Below are 13124 nucleotides of genomic sequence, written 5' to 3'. Positions count from 1 at the left end.
TCACAGCTTTTTAGCCTCCGGCTCACCCATTTGTGTCTTTGCTCAGGAAGGATGGCTCCAGAGCAAGCTAATTTATGCAGTAGTCAAATTGCTTGCTCACACCTTTAATGCCAGCAGCTCACAAAGTAGAATTTTTGCTCACAAGATTCCACAGCTTAGAGGGAACATTGGTGGCCACTGATGGGCCTGTCTTCCATAAAGATGTCTAATCCCCTTTTAAGGCAATCTAAGGGCATCACTACATTTTGGAAGAAGGTTCTGGAATGAGGCGTTCTGCTGCTTTGAGGGGAATGCAAACCACAGAGGAGAGGGGCTGTGGCTCAGTGGTAGAACATCTGCTTGGTAAGCAGAAGGTCCCGGGTTCAATCCCCAGCACCTCCAGCTAAAAGGACCAGGTGTCATAGGCAATGGCATACCTAGCATATTTTGATCCCCAGAGTGGATCATTTTTTAACACCCTTCTTCTCTATACAACAAAATTGTCCAGGTCAGGGCTCGAGTAGGCTTACTCTTAAGACAGTCTGCTTTGCAGGGCAATTTCTGTGTGCACAACACTACAGCCTGGTGCTCAAGTGCTTTTCAATAAGGTGATAGGACACAACACTTATTTACTCAGAAGTAAGTTCTCCTTTTTTTCAGTGGGGGCTAGGAGTGCAGCTCTCCTGCACGAAATGCTGAGAGGTATGGCCCATTCCAAAGGGCCATAGATACAGACCAGCTTGCACTCTCTTATTGCCTACACCCGGGGTGGACTGCTCCCACCACCCCACCCTTGGTATGCTGTTGGTCATAGGTAATATGAAATACCTCAGTCTGAGACCTTGAAGAGCCACTGACAGTCAAAGTAGACAATAGTGACTTTGGCTGTGGTCACACAAGCAGCTCACACCAATGCAGTTGTATTACCTTTGCGGGTTTAAAGAGCACAATCAGACAACATCTGTCTTCTGTGCCCCGGTCGTCAGCACCTGGGTCCGGTCCATCTTGGAAGTGGAGTTTGCCGACACTGGGGAAAGTCCAGTCTTTACGTATGCCAGTGCTTCCACTCTGCTTTTCCCAACATCTGAACCCCCCTGTTGTGAATAGATGCCGGATGGGAAGAATGAATGGTCATTTTCATCTCAGTCATGTGTGTTTTTTGCCTGGTAGGGATGTGTGCATAAATGCATATGAGCATAAGTGACCCCCCATTGCCACCAAGGGCCAGTCTCTGTGATTGAGCCAGTAGTGTGGATGCTTCAGTGTGGGACCAGCACACAGAGGACCTGCTTCAGGGTGTGCTGTCTGGTCACCCCTTCCTGCGACGATTTAAGCCGCTGCATGCATATAGAGGCACCGCCAGATCGCGCCAAGCCTCCAGTATGACCACAGTTTTTGATGGGCCAATGGTCTGATTTAGTATAAGAGAGCTTCACAGGTTCATATATTCACAGCTTTAGAATAATAGCTAAAATTGTACTGAAGCACTGAAAGGGTTAGGTTAGCTACAGAGCTTCCTGAATCTGTTGGGGTCATCAGATGAATTACAAAAATAAAAAGCAACAATTTTCTGAGCACAACTTCTCCCATTAAACATATTGCCCTAATTGCTTCAGGGCAGGTACACACCTATTTTTTTTAATCAGCTAATTCTTGTCCGATCCAAAGTTGCCAGTAAATCTTTGTCCTCCATCAGTGCAGCTCATCTGTTGCCCCCCCATCCAGAATAACGAGACAGACAACCATATGGGGTACTAACGGGCCACTTTTATTAACAACCTAGAAGCATAACAGCAACATACAGACAGGATGACAGAATTGCGGCCTGGCAAGACTACGGGTCAGCCGACCCTTCCCTTGCCATGATGTTCTAGGGCGAGCACCCAGCTCCGAAGGCAAGGCGATTAATTCACCTTTCCTTCAGCCAGCACGGCTAGGGTAATTGCCAGGGAGAACCACCCCCGAGCCGCGAGGGGGCACATCCCGGGCAAACCCTCAGGCGGTCTGCTTTCCCCGCCCTGGGCTGCAAGGCCCAAAGACTGTACCGACAAGACCCCTATTCCCTAATGGGATATACGCCGGTACTCACCGTGCCGCAATCTGCAGACTAACAACCTGCCAACTGAAGTGACCACCTATTTAACATGCAACCACACCCATCAAAAACCTTCGCTACAGCTACAGTTCAAAGTAGGCAAAAAACACCCCCAACCACGAGCCAATCAGGTAGAGGGTAAAAAATTCCTACTTGGCCCCCCAAAGGACGACCAGCGAATGCCTGAACTGTAAAACTGGGCGGGAGGGTGGGCTGAGCGCAGCGAGGCGAATGAAGGCGGGGGCAGAGGCCGGCGTGAAGAAACCTCCGGCCCCGCCCCCAGCTGTCCCCGGATGTTGGGCTGCCTCACTCCGTGCAGGGCGGCAAAGGCGGCCCCTCGAGGCACGCCCCTACGGAGTGGCCTCTCCAGGACCGGATTCTCAGCATTCCTCAGTTCAGCTTGCATTGGAATAACAGCAGACGGCTGTTGGCTTTGAGATTGTCAGTCCAAGGGTGGAAGACAATTATAACAAATAGCAAAAGCAGAATGTTTATATGGAATACCCTGTGGTGTTTGACCTCCAAGTGACAGCTGGACCTTGTGGATTCTTTGGCCTCCAAACAGAAGCTTGGAAACACTTTATCCAAATTTAGAACTACATTTGGAAAAATGGCAATTTGCAATGGCTGGAATGTGTGTGTTAACCGGTGCCAATCTTCAGATATAACACTACGATCTAATTGAAATGAGATATTTTTTTTTGCATTTAAATAAGACAGATTCTAGACTAATGCTAACTAAGTTCTTAGAAGATTCATTAACATAAACCAGTCCAGACCAGTAACTGTAATACCCATAACTCATTCTAATGAGGACATTTTAATAAAGAGCTTGATGGGAATATTGCAAGTGTTTATTTTTATAGAGAATATTTGGATTCTGGGGATATTATCAAGAACCTAAGAGAATGGTAATTGATTTCATAGGAGCAGACACATTGCAAGCAAGCTCTGCCTTGGGGTTGCCAGCTCTGGGTGGGAAATTCCTGGTGATTTCTGGAGAGGAACCTTTGCACGGTATAATGCCATAGATTCCACCCACCAAATCTGCCATTTTCTGCAGGGTTACTGATCTCTGTAGTTGACAGAAACTGCTCTTTTTCAAGAACAGCTGTGCCAGAGTTATGGCTTGCCCAAGGTCATCCAGCAGGTGCAAGTGGAGGAGTGGGGAATCAAACCCGGTTCTCCCAGTTTAGAGTCCGCGCACTTAACCACTAAACCAAACTGGCTCTCATGGAGGTTGGCACCCTTACTCCACCTCCTCTCAGCAATCTGAAGTTTATTGGCCAATCACATATAGCTAAGGAAGATTATATTACTTTGAAACATCTGCATGTTGTGCTGCATGTGAATGTAGTGCTGTAATACTATGACTTTAATGAAAGCTGAGCAGAGTTGCATAAGGATCTCTCTATCTATTCCACACTTGTTGCTCAGTTTTGGTTGTTGTTGCATTTGCTGAGTCAAGCACTTAGTTCTATCCTTCCAATAATCCACAATAATTTTCTCTCACTTTTTTTGTGGATGCCCACACACCATGCACATTTTGGGATGTATGCAATATCCATACTACCATAAAGGCAATATGTATCCAAAGTACATTGCCCTGACCTGGATAGCCCAGGCAAGCCCGATCTTGTCAGATCTCATAAACTAAGCAGGGCCGACCCTGGCAAGTACTTGGAAGTGCAACCTCCATGGAATACCAGGGCTGGAACACAGAGGCAAGTAATATCAAGCCACCTCTCTGAAACATGCTAGCCCCACTAGGGATCACCAGAAGTCACCATGACTTCCAGGCTCACAAGCACGTGCACATACGCACACACACACACACTACTCACCAACCCCCCCTCAAGTATATCTAGTGTTTCTTCTCCACACATCCAAAACAAAACAAAACAGGGCATACAAAACAAAAAATTTTAATTGGTGAAAAGGACATGCATGCATTCTTCTGCATGTTATGAATAGCTTGGCTCAAAATGGCATATTTGGGGAGAATTTCTATCAGGGAGGGATTCAGAGTTATCCTGAAAGCTTAATGACCCTGACACAGTGAAAAGCCTATGGATACATAAGTTGGTGTAAGCACAATGATTTAACTGCAAAACCAACCCTTTGTCTTCCTTTTATTCTCACTCTGTCTGTTGTCCTTGCACAGATCACACAACGAACAACAAAGTAGGCACTAAAATGTTAGTGCAAAAGACCCACACAGGCCACTGACATAAGGCTTCACCGATACTACAAGTGTTGCGAAGAAGGCTTTCCCCAGGCATCTTAACTGCTAAGAGTGGAACAGCTCTGCCAATACTTCTTCAGGTATAGATAGGTATCGGATGTGCAGCATCACTTCCTTTGGAAGGCTGTATGATACCTGAGGGAGTGAGAGTGTGTGACTGGCCCAACGTCACCCAGCAAGCTTCCATGGCAAAGGAGGGATTTAAGTCCAGATTTCTCAGTTCCTAGTCTGACCCTCTTAACCACTACACCATTCTGGCTTGCACTTGTATTTGCACAACTCACATGTGAAAAATAAGTTTTAAAACCAAAATGAAACAAATGTGTGGCAATGCCCCAAAAGTGCAGAATGGAAAGACATATACCTCACATAGACATGTCCCATAAGATGTTCATATTATCTCAAAATGTATTGTGACTGCTCGTCCATATGAACTGCCAAAATAGATTTGTTCCCTCCTGAAAACAGTTTTCTCTCTCTCTTTTTTTGATATTATGGGGAAAGTTCTAATTGAGATGAATTGCTGCATTTATTTGCCTTGGGGATCTTCAGTCTTTTTTTAATGTTGGGCAGAGAAAATATAAATTCTTCACTGAAATCTTTTGAGCTATTTCATTGTGCGTCAACAGCCCTAAGACGACGGACTGTCATTTTGAGCAGAACTCCTGTAAGAAATCTTCTTAACCATCAAAAACACAGAGATTTAAATCTGTCAGTGTTCACTCCTGGATAAATTAGTGTTGTTCTGTTGCAGTAAAAATTGAGATGCAATAAAAATGAAGCTAATTAACCCATTTATCACAAACAGCAAAACAGGCCAAAGATTTTTAAAAAAATAATTATCCAAACAACTCAATTTTTATTTATTTATTTTTGCTTTTGTTCCCAAGCTTGTTTGCACAAAATGAATTGAAAATCATGAAAATTACTTACAATATACTGGCTACCAAAGCATGACAAAATCAGACTGTGACAACCAATTAATTGAACTTAATAAAGCTTTTAAATTATTTTTTGTTTATTAGCATTCCTGTCAGGTTAATGATGTAGGCTTACTTTGTCTAGGAGAAACAATTAAAAACAAAACACCAAAATTTAAAGCAAATTACATTTGCCATGTATGAGGAAGTGCAATAAGACGTAATAATGGGTAAATAATAAATCATTCTTGAGAGCTATTCCTTAGCAGCATTACATTAATTTATATGCACTCCATCATAAACCATTCTTTAGTCTGCAAAAATGTACAGACACCATGTTGGAAAATACAGGTGTCAAGGTCTGCCTAGATCTGGGCTGCCTGTTGGTTTCAAGCCATCATTGGCCAAACATTTGTTTAAAACCTCGATTGGAAATTTTGCCATATCACCTGAGCCAGGTCAAGCTACCCCAGTATTGAGCCAGAAGACTTTACATGACCTCCCCACCAACACTGGAGGGGCAGAGTTGAGCTCAGAGCTGCATTAAACAGTTCAGGATCTGCCAGAGGAGAGAAAGATGTAGGTAATAGAAGTGAGCTGAGGGAAGCCAATGGTGGAGATCCACCCTAGCAGCTGCTTCCCTAGAGAAGCAAGTGAAATGGGAAGCCTCAATGTGAGAAGAACCTAAACAGGGGCCAAGGATCCCCATGGTGATCAACAAGGAGGAGTGTCCTCAGCCACCTCAGATGGGGTGGGGATTCTGCAGAGAGACTACAGCATTGGAGACAGACCTCATGAATATTTGTAAACTGATATGACCCATGATGGTCCCTTCCCAAGAGTGGTGGCTTTAGTTCCCCGTAAGAATTGGCTCAACTCTGGAACTATTGCTCACTGAGCTTCTGACAATGGTCAAAGGCTTATCTAAATGCAAGAGGTTTTTTGGTCCTGGGACATTCTTCTACAAAACAGCCAGTCCTTCCCAAATTACAGTCAATTATTGTCTCTGTTGTACTCCCTCTACTCAAAATGGATGTACAATCACCTCTGTGAAAAAGAGTCATTCTTACACCACAGGGGAGATTCTCATGTTTAAACAGTATCCCATCTACACATGTAGCTGATAATGGATGAGCATCCAGTTGTACATCCTGTCTGCATCATAGTGATGCTCATGGAGCCTAATTCAAAGGACGGATGAACATTTTGTTCAGAATGGGGATGTCTACCTCTCTTCGATGGAACTGGCCATCATATTCTACAGCTGATTTAGGACTATTGGTTTTGACAAAGGAAGCACAATGACTACTCCAGAACATTACAGAGGGGAGGGATTTAGCATATGTGGAACAGCAAGGAAAGAAACAGCAAGAAAGAAGGAAAGAGAGGGTGGGAATTTGAGGGAAAGGAGGCACATGACTAGGAATGGGTTTGGGTAGAGGATTTATTTATATTCTTATTTATCATTATTGAAGTTGGTAATTTTGTTGTGTTCATAAGAACATAAGAGAAGCCAATGTTGGATCAGGTCAATGGTCCATCCAGTCCAACACAGAGTGGCCAAAAATACCAGGTGCCATCAGGAGGTCCACCAGTGGGGCCAGGACATTTGAAGCCCTCCCACTGTTGCCCCTCAAGCACCAAGAATACAGAGCATCACTTACCCCAGACCAAGAGTTCCTATCTATACCTTGTGGCTAATAGCCCATGATGGATCTCTGTTCCATATGTTCCTTGTAAGGCTGAGTGAATGTTGGCTATTTTATATCTTTGTATTTATTCTGACACCCCAAAAAGAAAGACGATGTCCCAATATGGGTTAAACTTTTTCAGCTGAACTGCAACTGATTAATTCATTTCCCTTCCATTGGTGTAGGTTCCCCAAGGGGTTCCCTAAAAGGGATCAACACCACTAGTGTAGGCCCACCCTGGCTCCAGCTTTGGAACTGATACTTGGCCATTCCACACTGATCACAGCCAACACAACCAAAATGCACAGAGATGCTGATCAAAACACAGTCCCCAAACACCGGGGGGGGGGGGATATAATGCACCTGGAATAATTTAGTACAAGACAGCAGAAAATAGTGCAAAAAAAATATTAAGGGCTCAGTTCACACAAAGGAAAAGTGAAATCAAGACTCTGGAGTCAAAACTGCAGGATGAGAAAATAAAAATCATTTCAATTTGAAGATGTCCAGCTGTCCTTGACTAGGGCAAGGGCCTTCTCAGTCCTGGCTCCGACCTGGTGGAACTCTCCGCCAAACCATCAGGGCCCTGTGAGATTTAATCCAATTCTGCAGGGCCTGTAAGACAGAGATGTTCCACCAGGCTTTTGGTTGAGGGCAGTGATGGTGTGACCATTGCTGGCACCCTCCCTCTTTCTCCTCGTTTCATCTGTTTCACTCTTTTTGCCCTGCCCATGGAGTGGTGGTGCAGTCCAGTATGGGAATAAGATTTATTAGGGCACCATCTTGGATTTTAGTGAGGTTTTTTAATTACATATTTAATTATATATTTGGATCATTGTATGATTTTACCTATTGTTTTATCATTGATGTATATTGTGAAGAACCATGCTTTTACAGGGATAGGGTGATTCATAAATTGAAATAATAATAATAACAACAACAACAACAACAACAATAATAATAGTTTAAATTTTGTATTAAAAACGATTAACTATTCACTGATCCAACACAGGTTAACAATCTGCTCCTGCTCATTTGAAATTAATTGAGGGTCTTAAGCATCCCACCAGCAGAATAGCCAGCTGTGAATGTGGACCCTTCTGAATCCAATGACCTAGCCATTACACTGCATGAGCTCTTGTTTCAACTGCTTCATTCACAAAGGAAGTGAGAAACTTGAAAAAACATCTCCAGCTTCTCTAAAGAGAGCTTGACTGCATTGAAATGTCAAACTAAAGTCTTTTTCCTAGAAAAGTTGATTGCTGCAATTTACGGCAATTAGGTACTCAACCCATTTGCAATTATGAGTCATCCGTATCCATAAACATTAGAAAGACAGAGGGCAATTGGCTTATTACAAAATATTAATTAGATATAAACAGCCTAGTGAGCGTTTTCAAGGATTAACCTATTTAAGGAAACTTCCCCACTGAACAACAGAATCAGCAACAATATTATGGGAGCAACCTGTAACTCTCCGCTAGGGAAAGTAGTTAAAATTGTCATATCGCTGTGCCAGTCTATGCCTGTCCACCCCCCCAAAAAACAGAAAGCAACTGTGACCATCATGTTCTGGTAAAAGTTAACACGCAGTGAGTCTGCACTGGAGGAGGTATGGCTCAGTGGCAGAATATCTGCTTTGCATTCAGAAGGCCAGTTTATCTTTTCAGTTCATTGCTCTGGCATCCTGAGGCAGAAAGTGTCTGCTCTGGCCTGAAGGCCCTATTCTGCCCTGCCTTCCTAGGGTTCCCAACTCCCTGGAGAGGCTTTTCTTCCACTCTCGGGTAACCCGCTGCTACCACCTGATCATTGTTGGGATTTCCCACTGGAAGGATCAGGACTCCCAGCTTCCCTTCCAAGCTTTGAGGCTTTGCCCCTGTGCTTCCCACCACCTGGCATCTGGTCACCACAGAGACAGGTTACTGCCTTGGTGGCCCTGGAGGAATGGCAGCTTGCTAACTGCCTGCCTTCCCCCTCTGGGCACTCCTTTTAAAATTGTGTGTCCAAGACAGTGGAGGTCTATGTGGTACAGAGAACCACTCCCAGCATCCAAAGTTATAACACTATTTATTAAAAAGAAAAATGTGTACAAGCATACTTTTAGCACAGCACCAGATTTGAGCAAGGGAAACAAAAGAACTGAGTAAAAATGCAAATCCTCCATCCCTCTCCCTATACATGCCCTATTCAGATGTTACCATGGGACAGGCTCTTTAAGCTTATGATGTTATAAATCTTTACAGAGTTACCATTACCTTGCAGCTGTCTGTAGCTCTCTGGGTGAGCACATGGTCAAAAATGGCTGCCTTTCCAGAAGAGGGGTCTGTGTGCAATCATGTCCTCAGCACCCAAGGAAAAGTGACTACCTTTGTCTTTCCAGGAGATGTTATAATCTCTGGTAATCCACTCCCTTGACCCCGGTCAGCCCAGGCCAAGGAAATTTTTCCTGTTGTCTCCAAAAAGTTCCTTCCTCAAGCCTCTCTAGAGTTTGAAACCCCCAACTCTTTGTCCCCTGGCTGAAGAAGGGGGGGAGGGAGAAGCTGGACCATCCCTTTTGTCTAGACTCATTAGCATTTGTATGAAGGTGGGCTCAGGTACAAGTGAACTGACTTCCACCTCTGCCTAGAGGGGGGAAAATATTAAAGTGGAGGCTCTGCTCTTTGCCAGCATCTCAGGAGAAAATGCATTTCTTCACACATCCTTTAGATGAAAAGCAGCAACTGGGTGACACCTGAAAGCAGTATATCTTTTGCTGGCTCACAGTGCTTCAAAATGACTGGAACACACCATAACACTGGCATGAATCTTTCTGTCGTATAACACACTAGCATTTTTGGAACCAATTGTCCCTTCCATGCTCAGTGCCTCCAACAGTGTTCCCCCCCCCAAAAAAAAATGTCCTGCCTTTGTGAGAACCTTTACAACTCTTACTGCCAAAGGAATCTTTGCAAATCTTCCACAGTGTCTAGTACATTTAATGCATCCTTTCCCCACAAATTTAAAATCCATCACCCTAAAAAAAACACCCATATAGATCTCAGGCAAGAAGCATACCATAAAACAACTAAAAAGAGAATGTGTGTGTGTGTGTGTGTGTGTGTAAAGTGCTGTCAAGTTGCAGCCGACTTACGGCAACCCCATAGGGTTTTCAAGGCAAGAAATGTTCAGAAACAGTTTGCCATTACCTCCTTTTGTGTCACATTCCTCCTGGTATTCCTTGGTGGTTTCCCATCCAAATATTAGCCAGGAATGGCCCTGCTTAGCTTCTGAGTTCTAACAAGATCAAGTTCACCTAGACTACGCAGATCAGGGCAAAAAGAGAATATCCTAGTTAAAAGGCTGGGTGATAAGAAATTGTGAGGCACAGGACATAGTGTTGCCAACCTTCAGGTGGGCCCTGGAGATCTCCCACTTTTACAACTGATCTCCAGAGATCAGTTTCCCTGGAGAAAATGGCTGCTTTGGAGGGTGGACTGTATGGCATTGTACTGTGTTGAGGTCCCTCCTCTCCCCAAATCCCACTCTCTCCAGGCTCCACCACAAAATCTCAAGGTATTTCCCAACCCACAGCTGGCAACCCTACCAGGGCATCAGCTTCAGGGACTCAGGCTAATATGCCTTCCAGAGCTCCACCTTCAAAGGCCCCTAGCTGGCCTCAGAATGTGGGGAAGGGCAGGGGTTAGCCATTACTCTTGCCTGCCTCTTCTACCCCACCAAAGCTCTCTCTCCCCAGTTATCTGGAGTCAACCCTTCCCTTCTCCTCCCTGACCTACCTGAAGGCCCTTCGAAGGCCAGCCTTTGAGTGTGAGCCTGCCCAGCAAGGTCTAGCCACACTTTGTGAGGAAAGGGAGTCCTCATGAGAGGCTGAAAATGGCAGAAATTGCCTTACCCGCCTGTCCCATCCTCTCAGTAGCTTCAGGTAGCATTGCCAACTTCCAGGTACGGCCTGAAGACCCTCCAGAATTACAGCTTACCTCTGGACTAAAGAGAAAATGGCGGGTGCAGAGGGTGGACTGTACGGCAGTATACCCTACTGAGGTCCATCCCCTCACCAAAGCCATTCTCCCTAGGCTGCACCCCCCAAATCTCCAGGAATTTCCCAATCCAGAGCTGGCAACCCTAGCTTTAGCTGTGGGAGTGCTGGCTGTGGCTCCAGGAAAGGCCATCCCAGTGATGTCAACCCCACCGGGGGGGGGGAGAGTGAGCCCCCTGCCTCCTGCTTGGCCTGAGTTCTGTCGTTGCTACATTTGTTGGAAAGCAAGGGCTGAGAATAGTGCTATCCGTGAGACAGGGGCTATGCTTTCTTTTTCCCTCCCAGGGTCTGCTGGTAAGTTCTGAGGTGCCAAAGTCACACCCATACAGAAATGTTTTGGCTTGGCACCTGAAATCATGTACCGCACACACCAAGGCTTGGCACCTGAAAGCATGTATGGCACACGACTCGGAAGCGAGAGAGGTGGCAACTAGAGACAGGGTATTTTCACTGGCAGCACCTCACCTTTGGAATGCCCACCTTTGAAGGCAGGGGTACATGGTTTAGTAGGTAAGTCTTAAATGGAGGGCAGGCCAGTGTGGAAGGAGGAGGTCCTTAAGGGACTTGGCCCTTCCAAGTCCTTCAGAGCCTTAATGGTAAAAACCACCACTTTGAATTGTACCTGGAAACAGATGGGAAGCCAGTGGTGATAACCAGAGCTAAGAAGACACGCGTAATATAGCAACAATTCTGCCCTAGATCTTGGGAGAGCCCTAAGACTCCCAGCCAACGAGTCGGTGAACTGGGTAGCCTAGGGATTTGATTCTAGTACATGATGCTAAAAGAAAGTAAATTAGCATTTTGGTATTTTTTATTATAATTTAGACATAAAAGAATTTGCACAGAAATTTCCATTAGGAAATATCTTTATATGCCTGGCAATTTTAAAAGTCAGTAGTGTTGTTTAAGAAAATGAAACATACCAAGCACTTTAGTGTTAATATTCACGTTGCATATAATTATTGAAACAGATTATTTAGAATGCACCGAGGCCACTTGTGGGAAATGAAGGGAATATATTTTGGATAGAAAATTAACATTTCATTTCTTTGCTTTGTTTGACTGTATTACTTCAAAGTTATACCGGCGCACTCACGGAATTATTCAAGTTTATTTTCAGTGCACATCCTTAAATGTGTGTGTGGGGTGGGGAAGGGCTAGAAATCAGGATAATTGGACAGCAAATGAGAATCAGCCTAACTTTGGTGCTTCCTTATTGCAATTCAATCTCTAAGCCTAGAAGTGCTACAGGAAGTCTGCAATGACTTATTGATTGTGGCCGTCATTATTGCTGAGTACGAGTCAAATGAATTTGCTGATGGTAATCTTGGACACTTCAGACTCTTGGCCATCCTGTGAAATGACTCTGCCATGCGGTAGGACTGATTGACAGGAATGGTTGACACAACAGGTGTGAGCTGACAAGCATTCTGGAAAAAAAAATTGCACCGTATCCGCTCATGCTGTGTGTAGCAGCAGACATAATTTTACACTTTTGGAGAGAAAAAGATGAGCTCTCATCCTCTATAAACATCTTTTCACAAAACAAATGTATAATTTTCTGAATTTACAGCAGCCTGGAACATTGAACTTTTCAAATACTTGTATGTTAATACCAAAGCCTGGCTCTCCAATGTTTAATTCTTCTGTGCTTGGCATTATAGCTCTTCTTTGTTCACAGTTTACATGGCAATTCTTTTGGTCATTAGTTTGTAGAGCTTCAATGTGGAACTTCCATACATGTATGGAGCTCTGGTGTCTTCAAGGACTGTTCCTTCCTGACACTTACTTTGGTGGACATTTGCTCTCCACTTTTTTGTTCCAATTTTTGGAATCTGGAACACAACTAACCTTTCTCTTGTATGGGGGAAAAGGAGACATGGTGAATTTTATTCCATGTTGGTGTAACCACCCCAATACTTACACTGAGCTTCTGCAAAATCAGGATTCCTCATTTAAATCAATGTGAAAGTGGTGGTTTGGTGTCACTTCATTAGGAAAAGTCATAAAAACAAGCCTAGATCAGGACTAGAAGACCTCCCTCGACTAGCATATGCTAAGGGACCCAATGTGGAATTTGATCAGCTTTCCACTGGTGGACTGCATTAATTTCTGTCTGCCTTATCCACTCCAGTATCTTTGCCAAGAAAACCCCATGGAT

General features: G+C 44.4%; 1 non-coding gene across 1 annotated transcript; it reads left to right on the top strand.

Moving 5' to 3' along the window:
* Nucleotides 1–309: 309 nt before the first annotated feature.
* TRNAT-GGU lies at nt 310–381 on the top strand. The gene has a single exon. It is a non-coding gene; the product is annotated as a tRNA-Thr (tRNA).
* Nucleotides 382–13124: the final 12743 nt, after the last annotated feature.

This window comes from Gekko japonicus, unplaced genomic scaffold, assembly GCF_001447785.1.
Source record: "Gekko japonicus isolate JY-2015 unplaced genomic scaffold, Gekko_japonicus_V1.1 scaffold602, whole genome shotgun sequence".
Taxonomy (NCBI): domain Eukaryota; kingdom Metazoa; phylum Chordata; class Lepidosauria; order Squamata; family Gekkonidae; genus Gekko; species Gekko japonicus.
This window is presented reverse-complemented; position numbering and strand designations above follow the sequence as displayed.